This window comes from Saccopteryx leptura, chromosome 2 (assembly GCF_036850995.1).
Source record: "Saccopteryx leptura isolate mSacLep1 chromosome 2, mSacLep1_pri_phased_curated, whole genome shotgun sequence".
Taxonomy (NCBI): domain Eukaryota; kingdom Metazoa; phylum Chordata; class Mammalia; order Chiroptera; family Emballonuridae; genus Saccopteryx; species Saccopteryx leptura.
The window spans coordinates 124,037,127-124,057,466 of record NC_089504.1 but is presented as its reverse complement, the minus strand read 5'-3'; the positions used below and the strand labels follow the sequence as shown (position 1 = coordinate 124,057,466).

At 37.7% G+C, this 20,340-nt stretch overlaps 1 pseudogene; it reads left to right on the top strand.

The window, feature by feature from the left end:
* The first annotated feature begins 11,709 nt into the window (after positions 1-11,709).
* On the top strand, positions 11,710-19,497 carry LOC136391510 (tigger transposable element-derived protein 1-like; annotated as a pseudogene).
* Positions 19,498-20,340: the final 843 nt, after the last annotated feature.

The window sequence follows — 20,340 nt, the reverse complement described above, 5'->3', positions numbered from 1 at the left end:
TGACCAGGCAAGCCCAGGGTTTCGAACCGGCAACCTCAGCATTTCCAGGTCGACGCTTTATCCACTGCGCCACCACAGGTCAGGCTTGACATTTTGTTTTTAAAAATACAGAATTAAGAAAAATTTGAAGGTTTTTATTTATTTATTTATTTATTTATTTTAGAAACATGATTTTGTAAAGCTTTGTGACTCTGGTCATTTTTATTATTTTGACATGCTCTGGTATCCCAGGGATATGCTGTCTCCTCATTTGTAATTTGTAACTTATTCTAGTTAGTAAACTGCTATCATTTTTGCCAAACACCTGTGAGCAGCTCAACAAGCTGCATATTTTATTTCTGATACATTTTTAAAAGTAAAAGTTGTAGTCACTTGGACTTGCTTTTATTTATATTTTTTAAGTTAAGCAAGAACAATTTTTTATTGTACAACTTAATAAAATTATTTCAGCATCACTAAACTTTTGTCTTTTGGGACACAATGTGTTATAAATTTGAAACAATAGCTCAGGAAATTAGATATAAAGAAAAATCATGTCAAATGTTAAAGGAAGTTTAAAACTGTTTTCTTTCATTTTGTTTTTAAAGTGAGAGGAAGAGAGATAGACTCCCGCATGCACCCCGACTGGCATCCACCCGACAACTGATGTCTGGGCTGATGCTTGGACCAACCAGGTTATCCTCAGCTTCCACTCCACCCCACCCCTAATCAAACCAATCAACAGTGGCTGTTAGAGGGGAAAAGAGAGAAGGAGGAGAGTGAGGGGGAAGAGAAGCAGATGGTCGCTTCTCCTGTGCCCCAACCAAAGATTGAACCCAGTACTTCTACTTGCCAGGCTGACGCTCTATCCCTGAGCCAACTGGCAAGGGCCTATGTTTTCTTTTAAGTTTGGACTGTATGCAAATTCAGTCTCCATATTACATCTAACATATCTGCCAGACTCCAGATTGTAAAAATTTTCTTTATATAGAACTTAGAGTGTTTCAGTCAGATTTGTTTTGGTTTGGTTTGTTTTGAAGAAATCAGTCTAATTCCAAAAAGTACAAGTAAAGTAGAGGGTTATCATAAAGATTTAAGTAAGATAATGAGAAAGCACTCTCACAGAAATGCAAGAACACAGCCGGAGATCACAGAGAATTGAACTGCAGGTTAATTTTGGTTTGAAGATGTTTAGCTTGGGCTGCCAAAACTAAGTACAGTAGACTGAGTGACTTAAAAAACAGAAATGTATTTCTCACAGTTCTAAAGTCTTGAAGACCACGATAAAAGTGCTAGCGGATAAAATTCATTGTGATGATGATCTTCTTCCTGGTTTGCAAATGGCCAGCCATCTTCTCTCTGTGTTATCTCATGGTGGGGAGAGAACAAACTCTCATCTCTTTCTCTTCCTATAAGGACACTAATGCCATCATGGAGGCCTGACCTTGAACACCACATCTAAATCTTATCCCCTTCCCAAAAGCTCCACCTCCAAATACCATCATACTGGAAGTTAGGACTTTAACATATGAATTTGGAGGGATATAAATATTCAGTCCATAATACAAAACTTTTCTAGGAACATCAGGCATAAGCCCTTGAGAATACTGATTACAGAACCTTGCCATGATTATGACTAAACATTTCACTTCACCCTCTTTTTACCCTCAAAACAAATGACTACTACACAATAGATAATTGATGCATTGGTTTTTCTCTAGTTTTTCAGAAACTTTACTCAAGAAGGCATCAGGCCTGACTGGTGGTGGTGCAGTGGATAGAAGAACATTGACGTGGGAAGCTGAGAAGCCTAGTTTGAAATCCCAAGATAGCTGACTTGAATGTGGGCTCATCCAGCTTGAGCACAGGCTCACAAGCCTGAATGTGCTGGGTCCCCAGTTTAAGCGTGGGATTATCAACATGACCCCTTGGTCAGTTGCTTGAGCCCAAAGGTTGCTGGCCTCAGCAATGGGTCACTGGCTTGACTGGAGCCCTCTTTCCAGCCCTCCCGCCCCCCGGTCAAGGCATGTATGGGAAGCAACTAATGAACAACTAAAGTGCTGCAACTACGAGTTGATCCTTCTTACCTCTCTCACTTCCTGTCTGTCTGTCTCTCTCTTTTGCATGTGAGCATGAGCACTAGAAAATTAAATAAATAAGAATGCATCAGATGACCCTCTGTTAGTGTTACTTAAAGCAGGTATGCAGTGAGTTTTAATCTTACTATTGGATTTTATCTCTTTGAAAAAATTTAAATTTGTATTAGAAAAGTCTTCTTTGTGCCTTAGGAATATTTTCAAAGAGTAAATGTAATATTTGAAAATAACATATATAGATGAGTGCTGTTGAAGTTGGAGATATGGCATAGGGTAAAGCATGTTTATCTCTAATTCATGGAGAAAAAACAAAACTGAAATAGCCTGCATTCATTATGAATCTATAACTTATGGGCCTCTATATACAAGGTTAAATGTTCCATGTTTAAAGGTATTTAAACACACTTTCATCAAAATTAAAAGCAAAAACATACCACCGCTTGCAGGAAATCAATATTCTTCTTCACCACATTTTACATTTGAAAGCAAACATTTATCACATTACAAATTTGAAAGCAAAATTTATGTGCGTGTATGTATAAAATAATTTGTATTTCTTTTACCATTAATCTTTTTCCAGAGGACCTCAATAACACTTCCTAACTCAAGTACACAAATTCCATACAAATATAGAGGGTTTTTAAAATATATTAAATAAATAAACTTCCCTTTTGCAATATTTAGGACACATGCTACATCCAAAAAAGCTCAAGAAAGTTTTCTTAAATAGCATTTATTACTTGTCTTTTATAATTAAAAAATGCATACCCTTTATTTAAAAAATTGGAAAAGAAGGAAAAGGATAAAAAAGGCAAAGAAATAACTCACAATTTCACTACCATCAAATAGAGCAGGGGTCGGGAACCTATGGCTTGTGAATCAGATGTGTCTTTTTTGATGGCTGCATCTGACTCACAGACAAATCTTTAATAAAAAAAATAATAACGTTAAAAATATAAAACATTTTCATGTATCACAATCCATTCATTTCTTACCATTCATGTTCATGGTTGCAGGTGGCTGGAGCCAATTACAGCTGTCCTCCAGTACAACACCAAATTTTTATTGGATAATGTGTAACGTACATGGGTTGTTGTAAGGCTCTCATGAAATTACATTTTATAATATGTGGCATTCATGGCTCTCTCAGCCAAAAAGGTTCCCAACCCCTAAAATAGAAAGTTATCTGAAATAGACCAGTCACTGACCAGTTTCTATTTTTTCATTGAAAACTTGGGACATTTTCTCACTAGACTACAGTATGGTGCTTCTTTGAGTGTCACACACCAGCTTCCACAATACAGGCATACTTTGTTGTATTGCGCTGCACTTTACTGTGCTTTGCAGATACTGTGTTTTTTATAACCTTGTGCTGAGTAAGTTTATCAGTGCCATTTTTTTCAACAGCATTTGCTCACTTTGTGTCTCTGTATCACATTTCGGTAAGTCTCACAATATTTCAAATGTTTTCATTATTATTACATTTGTTATGGCGATCTGCGATCAGTGATCTTTGATGTTATTATAGCAGTTGTTGCTGAAAACTGCACCCATGTAATATAGCAAACTTAATTGATAAGTGTTGTGTGTATTCTGACTGCTCTACTGCCTTGCCATTGCCCCAAATCTCTCCAGCTTCTTGGGCATTCCAATTCCCTGAGACACAACACATTAAAATTAGGCTAATTTATATCCCTACTGTAGCGTCTAAGTGTTTGTGTGAAAGCAGGAGTCACACATCTCTCTTTAAATTAATATCTAGGAATGATTAAGCTTAGTGAGAAAAGCATGTTGCAAGCTGAAAGAAGCCAAAAGCTAGACTTCTTACACCAAACATTAGCCAAGTTGTGAATGTAAAGGAAATTTTTTTGTTTTTTACTGAGAGGAAGGGATACAGAGAGACAGACCCTCACATGTGCCTGACTAGGATCCACCCGACAAGCCCACTAGGGGGTGATCCATATGGGGTCATTGCCCATTGCTCAGCAATGAGCCATTTTTTAGCATCTGAGGCAGAGGCCATGAAGCCATACTCAGCACCCAAGGATAACTCACTCAAACCAATTGAGCCATGGCTGCAGGACAGGAAGGAAGAGAGAGAGGAAGGGAAGGAGTGAAGAAGCAGATGATTGCTTCTCCTGTGTGCCCTGATTAGGAACTGAACTGAGACATTCACAAGCCAGGCAAAAGCTCTACCATTGAGCCAACTGGCCAGGGCATTTTTTTGTTTGTTTGTGTTTGTTTTTTTATAAATTTTTATTAATGTTAATGGGGTGACATCAATAAATCAGGGTACATATATCCAAAGAAAACATGTCTAGATTATCTTGTCATTCAATTATGTTGCATATCCATCACCCAAAGTCAGATTGTCCTCCGTCACCTTTTATCTAGTTTTTTTTTGTGCCCCTCCCCCTCCCCCTCCCCCTCCCCCTCCCCCTCTTCTCCTTCCCTCCCACGCCCCCCCTTTCCCCCCACCCAGTAACCACCACACTCTTGTCCATGTCTCCTAGTCTGGTTTTTTGTCCCACCAATGTATGGAATCATGTAGTTCTTGGTTTTTTCTGATTTACTAATTTCACTCCTTATAATGTTATCAAGATCCAACCATTTTGTTGTAAATGATTCGATGTCATCATTTCTTATAGCTGAGTAGTATTCCATAGTGTATATGTGCCACATCTTCTTTATCCAGTCTTCTATTGAAGGGCTTTTTGGTTGTTTCCATGTCTTGGCCACTGTGAACAATGCTGCAATGAACATGGGGCTACATGTGTCTTTACGTATCAATGTTTCTGAGTTTGGGGGGCTATATACCCAGTAGAGGGATTGCTGGGTCATAAGGTAGTTCTATTTTCAGTTTTTTGAGGAACCACCATACTTTCTTCCATAATGGTTGCACTACTTTACAGTCCCACCAACAGTGAATGAGGGTTCCTTTTTCTCCACAGCCTCTCCAGCATTTGCTATTACCTGTCTTGTTGATAATAGCTAATCTAACAGGTGTGAGGTGGTATCGCATTGTAGTTTTGATTTGCATTTCTCTAATAACTAATGAAGATGAGCTTTTCTTCATATATCTGTTGGCCATTTGTTCTTCTTCCTGGGAGAAGTGTCAGTTCATGTCCTCTTCCCATTTTTTTATTGGATTGTTTGTTTGTTGTTGAGTTTTATAAGTTCTTTGTAAATTTTGGATATTAGGCCCTTATCTGAGCTGCTGTTTGAAAATATCATTTCCCATTTAGTTGGCTGTCTGTTTATTTTGTTGTCAGTTTCTCTTGCTGAGCAAAAACTTTTTAGTCTGATGTAGTCCCATTCATTTATCTTTGCCTTCACTTCTCTTGCCTTTGGAGTCAAATTCATAAAATGCTCTTTAAAACCCAGGTCCATGAGTTTAGTACCTATATCTTCTTCTATGTACTTTATTGTAGCAGGTCTTATATTTAGGTCTTTGATCCATTTTGAATTAATTTTTGTACAAGGGGACAAGCTGTAGTCAATTTTCATTCTTTTGCATGTGGCTTTCCAGTTTTCCCAGCACCATTTGTTGAAGAGGCTTTCTTTTCTCCATTGTGTGTTGTTGGCCCCATTATCAAAAATTATTTGACCACATATATGTGGTTTTATTTCAGAATTTTCTATTCTGTTCCATTGGTCTGAGTGTCTATTTTTCTGCCAATATCATGCTATTTTGATTGTCGTGGCCCTATAATATAGTTTGAAGTCAGGTATTTTAATGCCCCCAGCTTCATTGTTTTTCCTTAGGATTGCTTTGGCTAATCGGGGTTTTTTATAGTTCCATATAAATCTGATGATTTTTTGTTCCATTTCTTTAAAGAATGTCATAGGAATTTTGATGGAAATTGCATTAAATTTATATATTGCTTTGGGTAATATGGCCATTTTGATTATATTTATTTTTCCTATCCACGAACAAGGAATATTTTTCCATCTTATTGTATCTTTTTTGATTTCCCTTAACAATGGTTTGTAGTTTTCGTTATATAGGTCCTTTACATTCTTTGTTATGTTTATTCCTAGGTATTTTAATTTTTTTTGTTGCAATACTGAAGGGGATTATTTTTTTTAGTTCGTTTTCTAATATTTCATTGTTGGCATATAAAAAGGCTATGGACTTTTGTATGTTAATTTTGTATTCTGCAACCTTACTGTAGTATTGGTTTATTGTTTCTAGTAATCTTTTTGTGGAGTCTTTGGGGTTTTCAATGTATAGGATCATATCATCTGCAAAAAGTGATACCTTTACTTCTTCTTTTCCGATATGGATGCCTTTTATTTCTTTATCTTGTCTGATTGCTCTGGCCAGAACTTCTAGCACCACGTTTAATAAGAGTGGAGAAAGTGGACAACCCTGTCTTGTTCCTGATTTAAGGGGGAATGTACTCAGTTTTATGCCATTTAATATGATGTTGGCTGATGGTTTATCATGTATGGCCTTTATCATGTTGAGATATTTTCCTTCTATACCCATTTTGTTGAGTGTCTTAAACATAAAGTTGTGTTGTATTTTATCAAATGCCTTTTCTGCATCTATTGATAAGATCATGTGGATTTGTTCTTTGTTTTGTTGATATGGTGTATTAAGTTAACTGTTTTACGTATGTTGAACCACCCTTGAGATTCTGAGATGAATCCCACTTAATCATGATGTATTATTTTTTTAATATGTTGTTGTATTCTATTTGCCAGTATTTTGTTTAGTATTTTAGCATCTGTATTCATTAGAGATATTGGTCTGTAGTTTTCTTTTTTGTGTGTCATCCTTGCCAGGTTTCGGTATGAGGGTTATGTTGGCCTCATAAAATGTGTTTGGAAGTATTGCTTCTTCTTCAATTTTTTGGAAGACCTTCTGTAGAATAGGGACCAAATCTTCTTTGAATGTTTGATAGAATTCACTAGTATAGCCGTCTGGGCCTGGACTTTTATTTTTGGGGAGATTTTTAATGGTTTTTTTTATTTCTTCTCTACTAATAAGTCTGTTTAGGCTTTCTGCCTCTTCTTGACTCAGTCTAGGAAGGTTGTATTTTTCTAGGAATTTATCCATTTCTTCTAGGTTGTTGAATTTAGTGGCATAAAGTTTTTCATAGTATTCTACAATAATTCTTTGTATATCTATTATGTCTGTGGTGATATCTCCTCTTTCATTTTGGATTTTGTTTATATGAGTTCTTTCTCTTTTTTCCTTGGTAAGTCTTGCCAGGGGTTTGTCAATTTTGTTGATCTTTTCAAAGAACCAGCTCCTTGTTCTATTAATTTTTTCTATAGTTTTTCTGTTCTCTATTTCATTTATTTCTGCTCTGATTTTTATTATCTCCTTTCTTTGGCTGGTTTTGGGTTGTTTTTGTTCTTCCTTTTCCAGTTCCTTAAGGTGTGAAGTTAAGTGGTTCACTTGGGCTCTTTCTTGTTTGTTCATATAAACCTGAAGTAATATGAACTTCCCTCTTATTACTGCTTTTGCTGCATCCCATAGATTCTGATTTGTCATATTGTCATTTTCATTTGTCTGTATATATCTTTTGATCTCTGCACTTATTTCTTCTTTGACCCATTCATTTTTTAAAAAGTATGTTGTTTAGTTTCCACATTTTTATGGGTTTTTTTTTCTCTTTTTTGCAGTTGAATACTAGTTTCAAGGCTTTATGATCAGAAAATATGCTTGGTACAATTTCAATTTTTCTGAATTTGCTGATGTTATTTTTATGGTCCAACATATATGGTCAATTCTTGAGAATGATCCATGTACACTGGAGAAAAATGTATACTCTGTCGCTTTGGGATGAAGTGTCCTGTAGATGGCTATCATATCTAGGTTCTTTAGTGTTTCGTTTAAGGCCACTATATCTTTATTGATTTTCTGTTTGGATGACCAATCTAGAGCCGTCAGTGGTGTATTGAGGTCTCCAGGTATGATTGTATTTTAGTCAGTTTTTGTTTTTAGGTCAATAAGTAGCTGTCTTATATATATATTTTGGTGCTCCTTGGTATGGTGCATATATATTAAGAATTGTTATGTCTTCTTGATTCAGTGTCCCCTTAGCCATTATGAAATGGCCATTTTTGTCTCTGAGTACTTTTGCTGTCTTATAGTCAGCATTATCAGATATGAATATTGCTACACCTGCTTTTTTTGGATGTTATTTGCTTGGAGTATTGTTTTCCATCCTTTCACTTTGAATTTGTTTTTATCCTTGTTGCTTAGATGTGTTTCTTGTAGGCAGCATACAGTTGGATTTTCTTTTTTAATCCATTCTCCTACTCTGTGTCTTTTTATTAGTGAGTTTAATTCATTTATGTTTAGTGTAATTATTGACACTTGTGGATTCCCTATTGCCATTTTATAAATTGCTTTCTGTTAGTTTTGTATCTTGTTTGAATCTTCTCTTTTGTTTTTCTTTCATTTGTTTTTGTTTGTATTCCATACTTCTTTCCTCTGTTGCTACCTTTTTTAAGTCATTTGCTTTTGTGGTGGTTTTTTCATGGGTGGTTACCTTTAAGTAATGAAAAGGGTATCTACCATATTCACTGTAGTACCCTATCTTGTGAGTGTTTCTGCACTTCATCTTTTGCTACTGTTAATCTCTGTCCTCTCCCCCTTTTTTTTGCTTTTGTTGTCACAGTTTAAATTTGGTTTTATTGTGTTCTTGGTGGAGCTTTTACTTATGGTTTTGATTCTTTTGTTCTTTGGATCTGGTTGAAAAACCCCCTTTAGTATTTCCTGGAGTGGGGGTTTTCTGATGATAAATTCCCCCATCTTTTCTGTATTTGTGAATGTTTTTATTTCTCCTTCATATTTGAAGGATAACTTTGATGGGTATAGTATTCTTGGCTGAAAGTTCCTCTCTTTCAGGACTTTGAATATTGGGGTCCACTCTCTTCTAGATTGTAGAGTTTCTGCTGAAAAATCTGATGATAATCTAATAGGCCTTCCTTTATATGTTGTATTTTTCTTTTCCCTGCCTGCCTTGAGATTTTTTTTTTTTGTCATTGGTTTGTGCCATTTTCATCATGATGTGCCTTGGAGTAGGTTTGTTGTGGTTAAGAAAACTTGGTGTTTTGTTTGCTTCTTGAATTTAAGTCTTTAGTTCTTTCCACAGGCTTAAAAAGTTCTCATCTATTATTTTTTTAAATAAATTCTCCATTCCATTTTCTCTCTTTTCTCCCTCTGATATACCTATTATTCTTATGGTATTCTTTTTGATGGAGTCAGACAATTCCTGTAGGGCTTTCTCATTTTTTTTTAATGAGTCTCTCTCTTCTTCTCTCTGTTGTGCCTCAAGTTGATTTCTTCTATGTCACTAATCCTACCTTCTATCTGGCCTGTTCTATTAGCTAAGCTTGTTACCTGGTTTTTCAGTTCATGAATTGAGTTTTTCATTTCTGTTTGATTTGGTTTTATAGTTTCAATTTCCTTGGTAATATATTCTTTGTGTTCATTGAGTTTTTTTCTAAGCTCCCTAAATTGCCTTTCTGTGTTTTCTTGTATATCTCTGAGTATTTTTAGAATTTCTATTTTAAATTCTCTGTCATTTAGCTCCAAAGTTTCCAATATATTAAATTATTTCTCCATAGATTTTTCCACATCTATCTGTGCTACCTCTCTGTCTTTTGTATCCATGATATTTGATTTCCTTTTTCTTAATGGCATCTGGGAGTGGTCTTGTTGATAGCACTAATGAGAATTAATAAAGAATAAAAAGTATAGAAAAATAAAAAATAAATGAAAAATAAAAAATTTGGAAAAAAAACCCTCAATAATAATTTATTATTTCCCTCTCCTTTTTTTTCTTCTCTTTCCCTCCTCTTCCTTCCTCCTTAGGAAAATATCGTGATAACTATGAATTATATTATGCTAAATTGAACAAAAACTGCCTATAACGGAGGGCCTGAGTTGGGGGGAACTGTTCAAGGGGCAAAAAAGGAAGTAGGGACCCACAAAATGCAAAAAAAAAAAATTTGGGTCAAGTAGAAAATGATTTTCTTGTAAGTGATGGTCGACTAAGAGATATAATGAGTGGGATAAGAGAGAAACCAGAAAAAGGGAAAAAAGAAAACAAACTATTGTATTAGTGGAGCAAAGACTGAATAGAATGGAGATCCTGTGTTGGGAGGAATGCTAATGAGTTAAAAAGCGAAGTAAAAAGCACCCAAAATGCCACAAAAAAAACCCCAAAATCTTGAGTCCCAAATTAAATAATTTGTTCATGATTGAGGATTGAATGAGAGGAAACTTAAAAGGGCTTAATAGAAAGGGAGAAACAATAAAAAGGGGAAAAGGAAAGGAAGAAAAAAGAAAAAAAAACAAAAAGAGAGAGAGTTAAGGGTTTTGGAGTGTAACCCTCATGGAGAGTAAGGAAGAAAAAAAGAAATAAAATGAAACACTTATGGGTAGTGTAGTTCAAGAAAAGGAAAGAGTAAGACTGGTAAAGAATAAAAGGACCAAGGTGGGGGAAATAGAAATAATACTAGTAAAGGCAAGAAGATGAAAGAAAGAAACAAACAAAAAAATAGTGGAACAAATGATAAAGTCTGTGGATTTTTCTTGAATTTGAGAGGTTAACTTCTTCCCTTTTCTTTCCTCTCCCTCTTCCTGGTCGGTGACTCTGTACCCCAGGCTCTGCCCCTGTGGCACGCTTAGGTAGGGATTTGCAGTTGATGAGACTTTACAGCAATGTCATATATTTGGCTTCAGTCTCGTTGGTAATCAAGGCTTGTTAGCGTTTGCAGGCTCCAACAATGAGTGAGTCCATTTTCCCGGAGCCTCTCTCCTAGTCTCTCCTTCCTGGATTAGCAGCCTGATGATCCACTATGAGGCTGCCGCTGCCTTTGCCTGGGAAGTAAGAGGCTTAGAGAGCTGGAAAATCCCCATTCTATCCCCACCTAATGCAGAGCTCTGGGTAAGGCTCTGGCAGTCAGAGCAGCCAGCATAATCAGGCAGGGCTGGGAGCCAATTGCTCTCAAGATGACCTTCTCTGAGCTTCCAGGCCTACCTAGCACTCTGTGGGACCACTGTCCCCAGGCTTTCCACACTTTGTAGGTTGTTTTGTCTGGGAAGAAGATGCACTAGTCACTGCCTGCAGTACAGGAGGTCTTAACACTGCCAAGTCCCTCTTTTTAGCATATATCCCCGATTATGAAAGCTCTGCCAATCAGAAGTTGCCCCCACCCCTTTAGCAAGAGGCACTAAAAAATATCATGCCTCTTGTCTTGGATAGCTGGACTGAGAGAGATCTTGTCAATTAGAGGCCGCGTAGGTCAGTTGGGAGGTGAGCAGCCTGTGGGTTAAGCTAATTTCAGCGATTGGATCCGTGGAATTTCTCCAGAATGAACTGCAAGCTGCGCGCGTGCCCCTCCCCCAATGTTTGATTGTTAGCTTGAATGGCTGGGTGAGGCGCTCCGCCTGCCTAGAGAGGCTCGGGTGTAGGGAATTTCGCTTTGGCACACTTCCCATTCGCCGCTGGCAGCTGCTGCTCCTGGCGCCGGTGATTACTCGCACGCGGTGGTTGCTCCCCATGTGCACAGGCTGTTTGCGGTATGGGAGGCTGGGCTGCTCACAGCCTGGCACGCGGGAAGCTGGGCTGCCCACGGCACGGGTGGTGGCTGGGATGCTCGGGGCATGGCGCACAGGCGTTTGCTTGCGTGGGCTGATTCACCACAGGCACACTCTTTCCTCAGCTTGAAGGAACGTCCGCGCCGCAGCCTAGCTACCTCCACACCCCTAGCTCCTCCCGACTCTCAGTTACAAGTGAAAGCAGCCTTTGCTCAGGTTAGTGAGGAAGGCAGAGAGTTTCTTTGTCCGACTTATTTCTCTCAGGGTTGATCATATATTTAGCCAATTTTTCGCTCGATCTTACCTTCGCCTTCAGGGTGTGGAACTCTCGGATGCTCCAAGGATAGATTTTTCTGTCTCTGGTTAATGAACTTGTTGAAATTTTGGGGAGATTTTTTGGTCCGTGTCCTCACGGCGCCATTTCTATGACATCACTCCAGTTTCATTTTTTTAAAGAAAGTTTTTGAAGGAAAATGAAAGTGCTACTCCATTATACACATGATTGATAAGAAAGCAAATTAGTCTTATTGCTGATAAGGAAAAAATTTCAGTGGTCTTGATAGAAGATCAAAACAGACACAATATTCCTTTAATGTTTTTTTAAGCCAAGGTTTAATCCGAAATAAGGCCCTAATTTTCTTCAATTTTATAAGGGCTGAGAGAGGTGAAGGAGCTGCAGAAGAAAAGTTTGTGGTGAGCAGAAATTGGTTCATGAGGTTTAAGGAAAGAAGCTATAGCCATAACATAAATGTGCAAAGTGAAGGAGCAAAGAATGATGTATGCCGAAGTTGCAGTAAGTTATTCAGAAGATCTAGTTAAGATAATTAATGAAGGTTTATGCATTAAACAACAGCTTTTTAATGTAGATTAAATAGCCTTCTACTGGAAGATGATGTCATTTAGGACTTTCATAGCTAGACACGAGAAGTCAATGACTGGCTTCAAAGCTTCAAAAGACAGACTGACTCTCTTTTGAGGAACTAATGAAGCTGGTGACTTTAAATTAAAGCCCCCACACCTGTTAGATTGGTTATTGTCAACAAGACACATAATAAGAAGTGTTGGAGAGGTTGTAGAGAAAAAGAAACCCTCATTCACTGCTAGTGGGAATGTAAAGTGGCATAGCCATTATGGAAGACAGTATGGTGGTTCCTCAAAAATTTAAGAATAGAACTCCCATATGACCCAACAATCCTTCTCCTGGATATCTACCAAAAAAACTCGGAAACATTAATTCTCAAAGGCACATGCACCCCCATGTTTATTGTAGCATTATTCATGGTGACCAAGACATGGAAACAGACTAAGTGTCCCTCAGTAGAGGATTGGATAAAAAAGATGTGGTGCATATACACAATGGAATATTATTCAGCCATAAGAAATGATGACATAGTGACATTTATAACAATATGGATGGACCTGGAGAATATTAGACTATGTGAAATAAGAAAATCAGAAAAAGCAAAGAACTGTATGATTTCACACATAGGTGGGATATAAAACTGAGACTATTGGACACAGGTAAAAGTGAAGTGGTTACCAGGAGGAGGGGGTTGAAAGAGAGGTGGTTCAGAAAGGGGAGCAAAGAGGGACAAAATGATTTGACTTTGGGTGATGGATTCAAAATGCAATCAATAGTTTAAATGATATAGATATATTTACCTGAGACCTGTGTACTCTTATTGATCACTGTCACTCCATTAAATTTAATTTTATAAAAAAAATTAAAGAAAATGTTCAAGCCAATGCTTTAACCCAGTAATTTTTAAATGATGTGTCATGGCACACTGGTGCACTGCAGGAAGTTTTAAAAAATGCAATACCTGACTATTTACTCAGGGACACTGACTTTTCCCTTAAATTGTCATATAAAAAAATGACAACAGCCAACACAAAAGTAGCCATCTGGTATAAGTGAATCATATATATATGGTCATGGGGCAAAAATATAACATTTTTTGGTGTGGTTCAGAATTTTAATAATTAATTTATGTATGCCGTAAAGTGAAAATGGTTGAAAATGCTGCTTTAACTTAATCCTAGTTCCATTAAAAATTATGCTAGCCCTGGCTGGTTGGCTCAGTGGTAGAGCATTGGACCGGCGTGTGGAAGTCCCGGGTTCAATTCCTGGCCAGGGCACACAGGAGATGCACCTAGCTGCTCTGCACCCCTCCTCTCTCCTTTTTCTCTACCTCTCTCTTCCACTCCTGCAGCCAAGGCTCCATTGGAGCAAAGTTGGCCCAGGCACTAAGGATCGCTCCATGACCTCTGCCTCAGGAACTAGAATGTCTCCAGTTGCAACAGAGCAACATCCCAGATGGGCAGAGCATCGCTCCCTAGTGGGCATACCAGGTGGATCCCGGTCAGGCGCATGCAAGAGTCTGTCTCTTTGCCTCCCCGCTTCTCACTTCAGAAAAATACAAAAAAAAAAAATTAATAAGAAAGAATTATGCTAAATCTACTCTACCATTTCTCTTTAAATAAAGAACAAAGCCTGAGGGCATCACATTTGTTTACAACATGGTTCACTAAATATTTGAAGCCCACTGGAGACCTAGTGTTCAGATAATAAAATTTCTTCTAAAATATTACTGCTCATTGACAAAGCGCCTGGTCACCCAAGAGCTCTGATAGAGATATAGAAGATTCATGTTTTCATACCTGCTAACACAACACCACTCTGCAGTCTGTGGGTCAAGGAATAATTTTGACTTTAAAGTGTTATTATTTGAAACCTACATTCTGTGAGGTTATAACTGCCATAGATGGTGACACCTCTGATGGTTCTGACAAAATAAATAATCCTTCTGAAAAGAATGGACCATTCTAGATGCCATTAAGAACATTTGTGATTTATGGGAAGAGGTCAAAATATCAACATTAACAGTTTGTAAGAAGTTGATTCTATTCCTTGGGGATGCATTTAAGGGTTTCAAGACTTCAGTGGAAGAAGTAACTGCAGATATGGCCGGAAGAGCAAATAAAATAGAATTAGAAGTGGAGCCAGAAGATGTGACTGAATTGCTGCAATGTCATAACAGAATGTTAATAATGAGGTGTTGCTTCTTATGGATAAGCAATAAGAGACTGTGTTGGTCAAATAAGTTTATAAAATATGATTTTTATGATTGCTCACTTATAGTTTATATTGGGTGCTGGGCAGTGCCAGGTATATGTGGTCTGTGAAATTGCAAATTACCTTCCTGCTTGGGAAGGGCCATTGTTTTGCTAATGTTTGTTGGAGGAGAGATTTTTCACGCCAGAAAGTTTTGAAAAGAGAGAGAAGAAAGAAGAGGCAGAAAGAAGCCATGTTTGCAGAGTGAGAGCAGAGAGAATGCAGAGTGCTGAAGGAGAAGCCATGTTGGTAGAGAAATGAAAAGGTGTGCAGATGGGGAACCAAAGCTGAGGGGCTTTATGAGTTCTGCTGAGACTGGTGGGGCCTTTGATTCTAGGAGAAACCGGAGGAGATTCTCTTGGTTGTGGAACCGGAGAATGTGTCAGTGACTTTGGGAGCCCTGAATGAAAGGGAAGTGTTTTCCCTGTGTGTTTGCTCATTGGCCAGTGTGAGACCTTAATAAAGAAATGGGCCACCATTTTTTGGCTCCACTGTTTCTTTACTGTCTGTCTGAATTCAATGAGAACCTGCATGGGCACGGCCAGGATGGCTGCAACTACTGGCCATACAGAGTGGTTTTTTTTTCACTCTTTTTTTGAGAGACAGAGAGTCAGAGAGAGGGATAGACAGACAGGAAGGGAGAGAGATGAGAAGCATCAATTCTTCGCTGTAGCACCTTAGTTTTTCATTGATTGCTTTCTCATATGTGTCTTGACTAGGGGGCTCCAGCAGAGCCAGTGACCCCTTACTCAATCCACTGACCTTGGGCTCAAGTCAGCGACCATGGGGTCATATCTATGATCCCATGCTCAAGCCAGCAACTCTGTGCTTAAGCTGGTGAGCCCACACTCAAGTCAGCAACCTCAGGGTTTCAAACCTGGGTCCTCTGCTTCCCAAGTCTGACACTCTATCCAATGCAACGTCGCCTGGTCAGTCTGAGAATGGTTTCTTGAGATGGAGCCTATTCCTCGTGAAGATGCTGTAAAGGCATTTGATATGACAACAACTGTTTTAGAATATTATATATACGTATTTTCTAAAGCACTGGCAGAGTTTGAAAGAACTGACTTCATTTTGTGTGTGTGTGTGTGTGTGTGTGTGATAGAGACACAGAGAGGGAAAGATAGAGACAGACAGACAGGAAGGGATAGAGATGAGAAGCATCAATTCTTCATTGCGGCACCTTAGTTGTTCATTGATTGCTTTCTCATATGTGGTTTGACTGGGGGGCTACAGCAGACTGAGTGATCCCTTGTCGAGCCAGCGACCTTGGGTCAAGCTGGTGAGCTTTTTTTTGCTCAAGCCAGATGAGCCCGCACTCAAGCTGGCAACCTCGGGGTTTCAAACCTGTGTCCTCCACATCCCAGTCTGATGCTCTATCCACTGTGCCACTGCCTGGTCAGGCAGAACTGACTTCAATTTTAAAGAAGTTCTATAGATAAAATATTATCAAACAGCTTAGCATGTTACAGAGAAATCATTTGTGGAAGGAAGAGTCAATAGATCTGGCAAACTTTATTTTTTATTTGTTTTAAGAAATTACCAGAGCTGCCCAGCCTTTAGCAAACGCCATCCTGATCAGTCGGCAGCCATCAGCATGGAGGTAAGACCCTGCATGAGCAGAGTGTACATTCTCTGAAGGCTCAGATGATGGTTAGAATCTTTCAATGACAAAGTATTTTTTAACTAAATTATGTACTTTTTCTTGGAAGTAATGCTATTGTACACTTAATATACTATAGTATAGTGTAAACATAACTTTCATATGCACTAGAAAACCCAAGATTGTTGTGTGATTTATGTAATGTGATACTCCCAGTGGGTCCGTGGTCTAGAACTAAACCTGCAGTATCTGTGAGGTATGCCTGTAACTATACTTACATATACTTTTATATGCCACTTTCAAACATAGTTTATTAGAGAAAACTAGACTTAAGTTTCTTTCTAAATCATCTTTTGCTCTAGATTTCCGCTTCTATTACTGTTCTGCTGATTCCATTTCCTTAGGCTTAATGTCAGTCCTGTTTGGTCCACTTCTACCCTGAAACCTCAAGTTGATTCTCCTCTATATACCTGTTCTGAGTTTGTTGTTGTTGCTTTTTTTTTTTTTTTTAACATGGGTCTGTAGCTAATTTTGTGTTCCCTACTTGGGAGTTAAAACAAACTCTCTCCCAAGAACTTACAGTATATAAAATTGTCCTCTGAGAGTGAAAAGCTACAAGCCAAATCTTAAAAAGAAAAATAGGTGCACCAAGTCTACTAAAATTGACTGAATTGCTTGCCTGCTCAACCTCAGGCAACTAAGAGTTAATTATGACCACTGCTTGAGAGAATTAACATGCTCTGCTAAGAATGAGTCCATAAGAAGGTGAGACTGCAAGACTCTCATACATTTTGAATGTGCAAATTTCTAGTAATATCAGGTTGGAGCAGTGTCTAACAAGCCTGCCTAAAAGTCATCAGATACTAGAAAATGATTCTTTGTTTGATTTACTACTTATATTAATTTGGGCCAAAACAAAAGAAAAAACCTCCCAAAAATCAAAAACAAAAGATAAAAGTAAACACCCAGTACTTACAATAATTAATACAATGGATAAGATTCAATGACCATTATCCATCTAGTAGAAGAGATAATCCAAAAAATTATGGTTTTATTGTATTGTGGTGCATTCATTAGTTTTTATCTAATTTAAGAATTTAGGATTATTGTTTGACTTCCCAGTGGCATGTTTTCTAGGAGAGAAAAGGCTGCTAGGCAAATCAAGTGTCTGGCCTCTTGATTTATTGTAGAAAGTCCATACCTGAGAGACAGATATATTTTTTGATGTGGATACAAAATATGGTCTTGAAGAGAGCTGAAGGACAGAGTTTAGATTATGACCAAATTGTTCATTCATGCGGCGCAGTCACCCTTTTGTGGCCGAAACATGCTGGAGTGAGCAGCTGGCCATTTCTCACTTCTGTCAAGAAAAAAATCATTTCTAACCTAATCTGGGAAAGAATGTTGTGTATCATAAGATTCACAACCGCCTACAGGGAAGAAATCTGTGTTCCTAATAAAATGTGTGCGGTTTTGATAAATGTGCCTGAGATTAAGAATTCTTAGGGAGTTAGTTGCCCAAACTCAACTGATGTTAAGCCTAGGGTAGATACCTTCAACCAGATATTCTTTCCTTTTTTCTATCAACGCTACTCTCATAATGATTATTTAACCTTATTTTTCCAAAACACAGCTCTACAAAAAGAGAACCTGAAAATTGGTTTACTAGAGGTCTTTATCTTGCAGCGAGATTATAGTGAAGTTTTGACAGTCTGTTTACTTCCTTCAGTTTAAGGCCAGTCTTGCCTGACCATGAGCCCTCTGTTTTTGTTCTCATTTTTATTTACAGCAGTGTATTTTTTTTTACAGTGTATTTTTTTCCCAGACATCCCTGATATGTCACTTCTTCAACTAAAATATTAATGTGTCATGATTGTCAATCTAAGCAGTACATACCAGTAACATATAAATCTTACTTCAAGCCACTCTCTCAAGCTGAGGTTTCAGTGCAAGCATTCTAGGCCAGATATGTGGAATCTGTTCACTCACAAAGTTCTTCATTTTTTTCCCCTTCTGATCTATCTTTCTTTATGCTTTTCTCTGAACTTTTCTCTCCTACCCCTTTCATTTGCTAATATTTCAACTGTAAATTAGAGTTAAAGTGCCACCTATAATATATCCCTAATCCTTTCTATCATGATTAATTTCTTCTTCTCAAAATATATTAATTCACTAAGATATTTTACCACAGTCATGTATTGGATAATAATGTTTTAGTTAATGATGGACTACATATATGACAGTGGTCTCATGATATTATAATGGAGCTGAAAAATTCTATCACCTAGTGACTTTCTAGCCAGGTAATATTGTAGCATAGTGCATTACTCATATGTTTGTGGAGATAGCTTTTGTAAACAAACTTCCTGTGCTGCCAGTTATAATAAAGTATATAACATTTCATAATGAAGGGTTGAGCAGAAACTATTACCAACCTCAACAAGCTCCTTAAAAAGTTTGAGAACTGGACTCTAACTCAAAAAGGTTTTCATTGATAGAGAAAAATGTTGGCCCTGGATGGTTGGCTCAGCAGTAGAGCATCAGCCTGGCGTGTGGATATCCCAGGTTCAATTTCTAGTCAGGGCCTACAGGAGAAGTGATGACCTACTTCTCCCCCCCTTCCCTCTCTCTCTCTCTCTCTCTCTCTGTCTTTATCTCTCTCTTCCCTTCCCACAGCCATGGCTCAATTGGAACAAGTTGGCCCTGGGCTCTGAGAATGGTTCCATGGCCTCACCTTTGGTGCTAAAATATCTCAGTTACCAAGCAATGAAACAAGGGCCCCAGATGGGCAGAACATCACCCCCTAGTGGGCTTGCTGGGTGGATCTGGATACATGCAGGGGGAGTCTGTCTCTCTGCCTCCCTGCTTCTCACTTAAGAAAAAAAAAATAGGAAAGTTATTGGTGTATTATCTGCTTGCAAGCAAATCTATAATAAAATAAAAGAAGGAAATCCAGAAAAATGTCATAGACATATTTCTGAAAAAAGTGACATTTCCTCAAGAAAAGCCTTGGGCTGGTCCAGAAGAAGGCATTATTATCATCGTAGATGACAGCTCCATGCATGTTATTGTCCCTGAAGATCTTCCAGTTGTGAGGATGGAAGACAGTAATAATGAAAAGCTGGACCCTGAATAGGCCTTAGCTAAGGTGTGTTTGTGTCTTAGTTTTAACAAAAAAGTTTAAAAAGTGAAATAAATAAATAAATAATAAATAGAAAAAGCTTTATAAATAAAAATATTTGAAACTTTTTGTACAGCTGTACAGGTTTGTGTTTTTAACTTAATATTATTACAGGAGTTAAAAGTTTCAAAACATTAAAACATTTATAAAGTCAAAAAGTATAGTATAGTAAGCTAAGGTTAATTTATTATTAAAGAAATTTTCTTTAGAAAAATAAAATTTTTTTGTAGCCTAATCATACTGTGTTTGTCAAGTCTACAGTAGAGTACAACGATGTTCTATGCCTTTACACTTACTCACCACTCACTGACTGACTTCTCCAGGGAAAATTCCAGTCCTGCAAGTTCCAAGCATAATAAGTAACCTATGCAGATGTATCATTTAGCATCTTTTATACCAATGGTTTTCAACCACAGGTCTGCCAGAAATTTTGTGCTAGTCTGCAAGTTAATTGCTCTGATGAAAACCACCATTTTACTGTATTTTCTATGTTTAGGTACACAAATACCATAGTGTTACAATTGTCTGCAGTGTACAGTAAAGTAACATGCTGTACACCTTTGTAGCCTAGGAGCAGTAGGCTATACCACATACACTAGGTGTGTAGTTAGCTACACACTAGGTGTGTAGTTAGCTACATCATCTAAGTTTGTGTAAGTACGTTCTCTGATGTCTGCACAATGACAAAATAGCTTAACAACACATTTCTCTGAACATATTTCTATCATTAAACAGTTCATGACTGTGCTATTTATTGAAGACCTAATATATGTCATATAATATTCTAAGTATTAAGAA